This window comes from Lactuca virosa, chromosome 9 (genome assembly GCF_052849685.1).
Source record: "Lactuca virosa cultivar CGN04683 chromosome 9, Lactuca_virosa_CGN04683_v6, whole genome shotgun sequence".
NCBI lineage: Eukaryota > Viridiplantae > Streptophyta > Magnoliopsida > Asterales > Asteraceae > Lactuca > Lactuca virosa.
The window spans coordinates 65,846,166-65,855,705 of record NC_136434.1 but is presented as its reverse complement, the minus strand read 5'-3'; positions in this window follow the sequence as shown (position 1 = coordinate 65,855,705).

The window sequence follows — 9,540 nt, the reverse complement described above, 5'->3', positions numbered from 1 at the left end:
TACTGGCGTGTACGCCCAACATACTCTCCTGTTAAGCCATCCTTACCAAAACGACTTAATCTCTTAAGACAGATCGTCCAAACTACAGATCTGAGTCCAATACTTCGTCCTAGCCCATAAAGTCGATCACTTGGTGGCTTGCAAGCCACCAAATGAGCCCAACACTAAAAATGATAAAGAACCATCATGGAAATGGCTAGATCTCTTGCATGGCTTCATAAAAGCCTCAAAGCTTGCAACTTTACAGCTAAAGGAACACATTGAGCTTCAAGGGTGGCAACCCTAAGCTCAAAGTCGAAGTTGCATGATCAAGATCCAATCTTTGGACCTAAAAAGGTCTAAATCTTCCAAAACCTAGATCTATGATTTAAGAAGGAAAGATAGGAGCTTTATACCTCCCTTGAGTACCCAAAGGTGAACTTGTTCTAGATCCTTGAGCTCAAGATACTCAAATGCTTCTTCCTTCAACCTTGCTTCACTTCTTCCAAGCCCTTCTTCACCAAAATAAACTTCAAAGGTCAAGCACACAAATAAATGGAGTAAGGGACGAACTAGGGTTTTTTGAGAGTGAGGGATAGGTGAGGAGGCCAAAGGGGTGGCTATAATGGGGTTTATATATGTCTTAAACCCTAAAAATTATATATATATATATATATATATATATATATATATATATATATATATATATATATATATAATAGGCAAATTGGTTATCAACTTTAGAATAATATATAAAAACCTTTTTAATAAATAAATATAAAATCAACAAAGTTACATATATACAACAAACCAAATTGAAATTAAATTTAAATACAAGAATCAATTCCCAAGAAAAACATACTTGAATATGATATATACAACATAAACAAACTCGAAATTATGGAGATCATGCAGTGTCCTATGACAAAAATTTCTCTGGTAGGAATCTATCGAGAGGACACAACAATCTAATTAAGACAGGATCTTGATTCCATCGAAATTCTCCATGCTTCCTTAATCTCCTAGAAAAAACAAATGAAAAAGATAGTGGTGTTTTGTGTATTATGATTAACCCTTAATCTGTCAACTTTTCTTCTTTAAATAGGCTGTCAAATAGTAACAGTTAAAACTGTTAACCATCATACATGTTGAAAACCGAAATTAACTGCTAATTAACTGCCAATCAGTTAATTAATTAATTAACAAATTTTTAGAATTAGTAAATCAATTTTCAGAATTTTGTTAATAAAAAATATATTAATTAACATCTTTAATGACATGCCTAATTCAAGAAAAAATTAAAGAAGAACAATTGACAGATACACCACTCTCTTTTTCTAGGGAAATGAAGGAAGCAATGAAATTTTTTGATTAGATTGTTGTATCATCTCGATAGTCCAATACCTCAATTCTTATAAATCTAATAAAGTTAATTACTTTTTTCTATGCAGGACAAGGCTCTATTGCATAAAGCAAAGTTCCGACAAACCATCCATTTCATTTTTCCAGATACGATCAATCTGATGTTGATGTGTCTTTAAAACAAGTTAGCGATGAGAATCATTTGGTTGTAAATATCCATGGTTAGCTTTTGGCAATGGAACACGATGAATCTGTTGTGTTATTCCTCAATTTTCATACACAGCGGGAAAATCCAATTATATAAAAAAACAGAGGTTGCAATATTAACGCTAACAATAAACATTCTAACAAAACTAACTTAGAAACACAATAAATTATATAACTATGAGGAGTGAGGATAGGTCGTGGGTCCTTGATATACCCGATAATAAATCAAGTCTATCTATATAACTATGGATGCACTTCATGTAAAGATTGTGATCCATTGAATCTTATTGATCTCACAATGGGTCTGTTATATACAAATAATCAAGCCTATGTATAAGGGACATAACCTATGTATAAGGAAAATATAGATAATGTACATAAGGAAAATATACTTAGCTTAATTCCAAGCTTATGATTCAATAATTTGGGAGTATTTTGATTATATCTTAGCTTAGTTCGGTTTTGGAGACAGATGAAATGGGTGGGTGAGTGAATGTTTACATACAACTAGAGCTTTGATTATTGTGAGCGAAAGCATTCTTCAGAGTTCTCTTTGCATAGAGGTCTTCCACAAGGTGATCCTCTCTCTCTCTCTCTCAATTTAGTAACGAAAGGTTTACGCCTTATAAGGAGATGTTCAAACCTAATAGCAACTTAACACGAAGGTTAATGTTCAAATACTAAAATAGCTCTAGACATGGATTATCATAGATATGAGGAGATGGTAATCGAAACCATGCACCACGCTGAGGCTTCTTATTATAAGCAAGCACTACAACAACCACATCTTGAAGCCGGAAATTTCTATAAAATTTGAAACAAGCAAGTAAGCCTTTAGAGGATGGGTGTACAAACGCTTCCACACTCTCCACCACCACCATATTATTAGACTGGAAATCAAAATCTAATGTTTAAGACACATCATTTGATAATCTACTTTCAATATTTAAAGACATTATACCACTTGGCGAGAAGCTTCTTAACGACATCTACAAGACCAAAAAAATGTTGAAGCCACTATAGTTGCCTTCCTAAATGATTCATGTGTATATAAACCATTCCATTCTATTAAGGGGTAAATATGTCGAGCTAGACCATTGTGCAGTATGTGGCGAAAGTAGATACTAGGAAAAGGGAGGAATGTTCCAAATTTGGTGTTGACTTACATGACGATCAACCCGAGACTTCAAAGGTTGTTCTATACAAGTAAGGCAGACAAACATTTGACCTGACACTTAGATCATACAGTAGATTCATAAAGGATGATACATCCAAGTGAAGATCAAAGCATGGATTCATTTTGACGGGACCTTTCTTGATTTTGCAAAAGAGACCCGTAACGTTTGTACCGAGTTGTCTACCGATGGATTTAGTATGAATAATTCAAACATGACTCCCTATTCATGTTGGTCGGTGTTTATCACAATTTACAACCTACAACGTTGGTTGGACTTTAAACATCAATACATATAGCTTTTGTTGATCATTATTAAGAAGAAGAGTCCCAGACATAATATAGATGTTTTTTTACAACCTTTGTTGGATGAGCTGAAGATGTTAATCACAAATGGAATTGAAACTTATGATGCTCATCAAAAAGACAATTTTTCAGATGCGGGTTGTACTTTAATGGACAGTTAACGACTTCCATGCTTACGTAATGTTGTCCGGATGGAGCACGCATCATAATTTAGCTTGTCTATATTGCATGTACGAATATGAAGCATTCTGACTTAATAATGGAGAAAAACCGTGTTGGTTTGAGTGTCATAGAAAACATGTACACATAAGACACATATTAGAGAATGATACGATTAATTTTATAAAAGGAAATAAAGTGACGCGTGAAGTGCCTGTTACGTACCCAACTGGAGAATATGTTTTTTTTTGGGGGGGGAGGGGGTAATGTAATATTACCCTAATGCTTACCAAGGTACTCCGTATGGTGCAAATTCTATAAAACCAAATGGTTTTGGTATTAAACATAATTGGGTAAAAAAGAGCATCTTTTGGGAGCTTCCTTATTGGCGGCACTTGTTGATCCGAAATAACCTCGATGTGATGTATATTGAAATGAGTGTGTTTGAGAATGTGTTTCACATTATTATGGGTACACCAAAGTCCAAAGACAATCTAAATGCGAAAGAGGATATTAAGGAGCTATGTGACCGACTTATTCTAAACCCCATCAGGGACATCAATAGGAAGACCTAGAAGAAACCTATAGATTACATATTGAAAAGGGACGACAATAAAGGAGTATGTTTTTGGTTGAAAAAACTCAAATTTCCTGACTTGTATTCATAAAATATAGGGAACTGAGTAAATATCAATGATTACAGTTTTTATTCATTTAAAAGCCATGAATGTCATGTTTTTATGCAATGGTTGCTTCCACTTGCTATAGGAGGGTTTGTTCCAAACAAGATATACGAGGTCCTGTCAGAATTGTGTATGTATTTTCGAGTATTATTCTAGAAAAAATTGCATCTGCAAGACTAATCTGATATGAAACACATTATTGTTCAAAACGTGTGTAAGTTGGAGCAAATATTGCCTCATGACTTCTTTGATTCCATGTAACACATGGTCATGCATTTAGTTGATGAAGCTATTGCTAGTGGTCTGGTACATTACAGATGGATGTATCAATACCAGAGGTAATCACAATATTGAAATATTATAAATTTAAAAATTTTAAAGTTCTTGTATAATTCCTAATACATTTTTGATACTTTATAAATACAAGAAATTGGGTATAGTAAAAAGAAAATATTGAATGAAGCAAGGGTTGAGGATTCAATCGTCAATGAACATATACTGAATGAACTCGCTACCTATTGTTCGTTATACTTTGACCTGAAGAGAGAGAATTTCCACAATCGAGAGCCACAAATTTTCACCGCAAATTCATAACTTGTTGAGTGTAGAATCTCCATTAAATGTGTTTGTTGTACCATCAAGAAGATTGTATGAAAAGGGTGGAAAACAACAACGGTTGGCCGACAAAGAACTTCACAAGGCGCATACCTACATGTTATGTAACTATAAAGAAGTTAGCCCTTACATACTCGAGTTTGATGAAGTGTAAATGGAATTTCATCCGAATAAATCGGTTACGGATCTTAGAGATAAATATTTTGCTGATTGGTTTGAGGAAAAATTAAGTACAACTAGTTCAATAGTATTTATTATTATTAATGCATCATTAACCAACACAATTTGTGTATGTTCTTTAATATAGGTAATGAATAGGTTACCTGATGGAAGTGCTAAACACTTAGAAGTTATAGCCACAAAACCATGTACACAAGCTCAGTTTCATAACAGGTACTTTGTAAATGGTTATAAATTCCACACACAAAAATATGGCCAGGTACATGTGACTAATAGTTATGGAGTATGCATGAGGGGGGAGGTGTATAATGTCGAAGAAGTGTTGGACTACTATGTCATATTGCCAGATATCTTAGAGATTGAGTATTATGACAGCGGGCCCTCGACTGTTGTACTCTTCAAATGTACTTGGTTTGATAACGAATGTCGTGTAATAGGGGAGGTGTATAATGTTGAAGAAGAAGTGAATAAATCTCTTCACATCGTAGAAAATTTCCATACTGAATTCATCCCAAAGAATGTCTAGAAAAAATTATGTGTAGTAAGCGATTCAATACATTATTCTTTTTTTTTTGTTTAATTTCTCGATTCCTTGTTATATTATTATAGATATATTTTATTTACAGTATTGGACACACTCCTAAAGGGAAGAACATATATGCATGTGCAAAGAGAAACCGCAACACCCTCAATGCTAATAGGAAGATAGGGAGGCATACAAACGGGATCATTGGCAATGTCGACCATTGAAGGAAAATTATGAGTAATTAAAATTATAAATCTTACTAATAGACTTTTCTTTTAAGACTAAGTACAACATATTACGGTTTCGTTATGCAAAAAGAAGCAATGGGTAAAGATCCATCATGATTGGTGTCGGAAATATGTGTCCAAAGTCATAACGAAATAGGTATAACTTTGAGAATAATAGCAAAGTCCTTTTTGGGTTGCCCCAAAGAGCTAAAATGTCTAGAAAGTATTTAAGAGAGTGAGATAAATAGTTTACTAATTTATCATAGCTTTATAAATTAATTAGAAACTTCTTAAAATTAATTTGGAATTAATTAGAATTAATCACGAATTGATTAAAGGTATAGTGACAGAATGTTAATTGTGAAAAAGCTGAACAAGAGGAACATTCTGGAACCCTTAAAGTGTGTAGATGGCTTTGGGGAGTCTTGGAGGCTTCCAGAATCAATATAAGTAACAGATAATGAAATGATTTGAATTTGGATTACATCTGATTATTTAATTGATACAAATCTGCCTTGTCTGCAAGTTACCTCAACTATAAATAAAGCCTTAGAGCCTTGGGAATTTTGTTCCTAAAATTTCTAAGAGTGAGATTTTGTTCTCATGGCTCTTCCTCTTCTTCCCTAAATATTCTAGGGTTTTAGTCTTTCCGGTGTGAGCCATTAGACACATTCCTACTTTGGGTGCGAGTCCTTCCAAGTGATTGCATGGAGTTCGTGATCTACAAGTGGTTAAGGGAAAATACGATTTTGTCCTAAATGTTAGTAATCCTCTCCCTTTTGATAGTTCATATTCATGTTTTAAAGTACGTTGCTATAATAGTAAAACTTAGATCCTAGGGTGCATGTAAGCTTAGGATGATTTTTGAATGTTTCTCGTGCCTTAATCTAGTGTATAGTTGCATAGAAAATCCAACATCTATTTATGAAGACTTGTCTTAATAAAGAATAAAAAAAGATATTTTGAAGAAGATTGTTCCAATTTGCACTTTTACTTAGAGACTACACACCGGGCACATGTAAGTTAACTTTATCATTTCTATATTTTTTCAGTCTTAATTTTTGTTATAATCATAATGGTGTTGTTTTGGTAAATTGTAGGATACATATATGAGGGGACTGATTGAGAGATATGGAGATGATCCTACAAATCATGTTGATGATGTTGATGTATGGAACATGCCAAAGTTGCAGAGATAGGGGGACCCACAAGGGTTATATGTATTAGATTAGGACCGCCGATAATCAGTTTTTGTTTACCGGGTCATAATTTTTGGGGGATGGTAGCTCATATTATGTGCACAAGCGGAGGAATGTTGTTTTTATAAGTACTAATATAATGAATAAAAATTATAGTAAGTTAATTATTAGTACATTGCTATAATGGATAAAAAAGTATGGTATGTTTTTATTATGGATTAAATTGATTGCTATAATGGTAAAAGAACTCAAAGTATGTTGTTATTATCAGTATCTTGCTATAACGGACTAAAAATAAAGTATGTTGTTATTATGTATTAGATTGACGGTTATAGTGGTAAAAAAACTCAAAGTATGTTGCTCTTATGAGTACATTGCTATAATGGAAAAAAGGTACAGTATGTTGTTATTATGAGTACTTTGATTGCTATAATGGATAAAAATGTCAAAGTTTGTTGTTATTTGAATACGTTGCTATAATGGATAGAAACTATAGTATGTTATTATTATAGATTAAATTGATTGCTATAATGGATAAAAAAACTCGAAGTATGTTGTTATTATGAGTATGTTTCTATAAGTACATTGCTATATAGGATAAAAAGTATAGTATGTTATTATAATTCATAACATGTTCCTATATACAAGAAGCCAAAATACATCGTTATAACGGTTTAAACATTTAGTAGATTTATTAACTATATATGTTTGTCTTACCATTTTTAGGTAGAAAGATTGCGTAATGAAATGGCTAGCATGCGCAAAACTTAAGCACAAAGGGAAGCACAAAAAGCACAAAGGAAGTTGGAAATGGATGAGATGCAAAAAAGACATGCCTTTCTTGAAACACAAATGACGACTTTTTTCAAGGAAACACTACAAATAAAATAATATTTAGTGTCACACATTTTTAATGACATATCTTTTTTATGCCACTATAGTATGTTTTTAGTGGTATATTTTATATGTCATTATAAAATTAATAGATTTAATGACACTTAACAACTTATGTCACTAATATTAAAATTTATTAATGAATTAAAAATTTTAAATGCCACTAAAAACCCTACAAATTGTGTCATATACTTTTTATATGCCATTAACGTTTTGTTATGTGGTTTTACTGATTTGTCATTGTGCCACTAAAAAAATTGAACTCCTACTTATTATTCCCCTTTAAATAATGAATTAGGGTTTATTGCTAAATGTGTATATATATATATATATATATATATATATATATATATATATATATATATATATATATATATATATATATATATGAAATTTCACATTCCCCCATTTGTTATACTCGTCCCCTTTTACTTCGTAGGTGTTAGAGAGCAGAGGCTCATTTAGTTTCCCCAATCTTGTCACTCTCATACGCTCCCATACCTAGCACCACCTTGATATCGCCATCGTTGGTCACTGCTTCCATCTCCGACATCACAACACCACCGCTACTACGCTACACGACTATGGCACGATACATTGGAAATTTAGACACCGAACAACGAATCTCCATCTGTTCTCCACTCGACTTCAATGAGGTACACTTTTCTTCACTCCAACCATCGAAATTGATTATCTCAACCAGAAGAGAATGTTGTTTGGATGCGAGGCTTTAAAGTGAAGTGAATAATCAATACTAGATAACTAGAAAATCACTTGATTAGTTGAAACTTAAAATAATAGATACCTAATTTTATATTTATCTTATTAGTCAATTTCCTTAATACAATACCATATTCTACATCCACTTATCTTCCCTCTAAATAATAATAATAATAATTGATCGTAATTGTAGATAATAAATTAAGTGTATCGTGGATACCTATTTATCTATCTATCTAGCTCAACGAATCTTAATGAATCTTGTTTTATCATTTCTCATTGTGAAGCCAATCTTAAAAGTCACATGATAGTGTTAGAAATGGTTTTGCGTTAACAAAAATGTATTAATTTGTGAGTTAGAGTATAATAAAAATAAAAAGTATGTGTTACTACATATCTATGATAAGGTATGGAGATCTTAGCATATCCTTGCAATAAGTTCCTGAAACAAGAGCCGGATTCTAGCAAGAAATTGAAGAATTGTCATGCACAAGGTTTAATGCCGCATATCCCATCTTCCAGAAGGTGAGTTTTCACTCATACTTACAAATATATATATATATATATATATATATATATATATATATATATATATATATATATATAGAAATGGAAGAATTGTCATGCACAAGGTTTAATGCCGCATATCCCATCTTCCAGAAGGTGAGTTTTCACTCGTACTTATATATATATATATATATATATATATATATATATATATATATATATATATATATATATATATATATATATGTTTTTTGAACCATAAATGACTCATTTTCATAAATGAATCGAAGTTTGAAATTTGAAGGGTGAAAATGACTCTAATAAGCTGTTTCTTTGTTAAAGATTTGTGTTAATGGACCAAAATCATCACCTTAGTACATGTTTCCTAAAGAAAAGAAAATGGGAGTTTGTTGGGCCAAGCATCAAATGGAACTCCACCAAGTTTCTAGTGGATAAATAAAGTAGAGTCATAGGTCGTTATGGGCCAACTACTTCACCATTATTCATTCACGGAACAATTTTCCATTCATATTTCTTCTATATTACGCATCACTTGGAGTGAGTTTATTATTAAACTTAACGTGTTTGTTACTGTTGTAGGGAGATATTCATAAAACAATGTATGTAGAGTGAAATGCAGCTGAATGAAGGGGGTTTGCCTTTATAAAAGCTATCCAAAAGTGTGAAGGTTGAAACTCTAAACTCTCCATAAGTCCATAGTAATAACTAACATGTATGATTGTTTTTACTTTCATTCTCATAGTTTTTGCTTTAATGGTGAATATGTTATGTTGAATTTTAA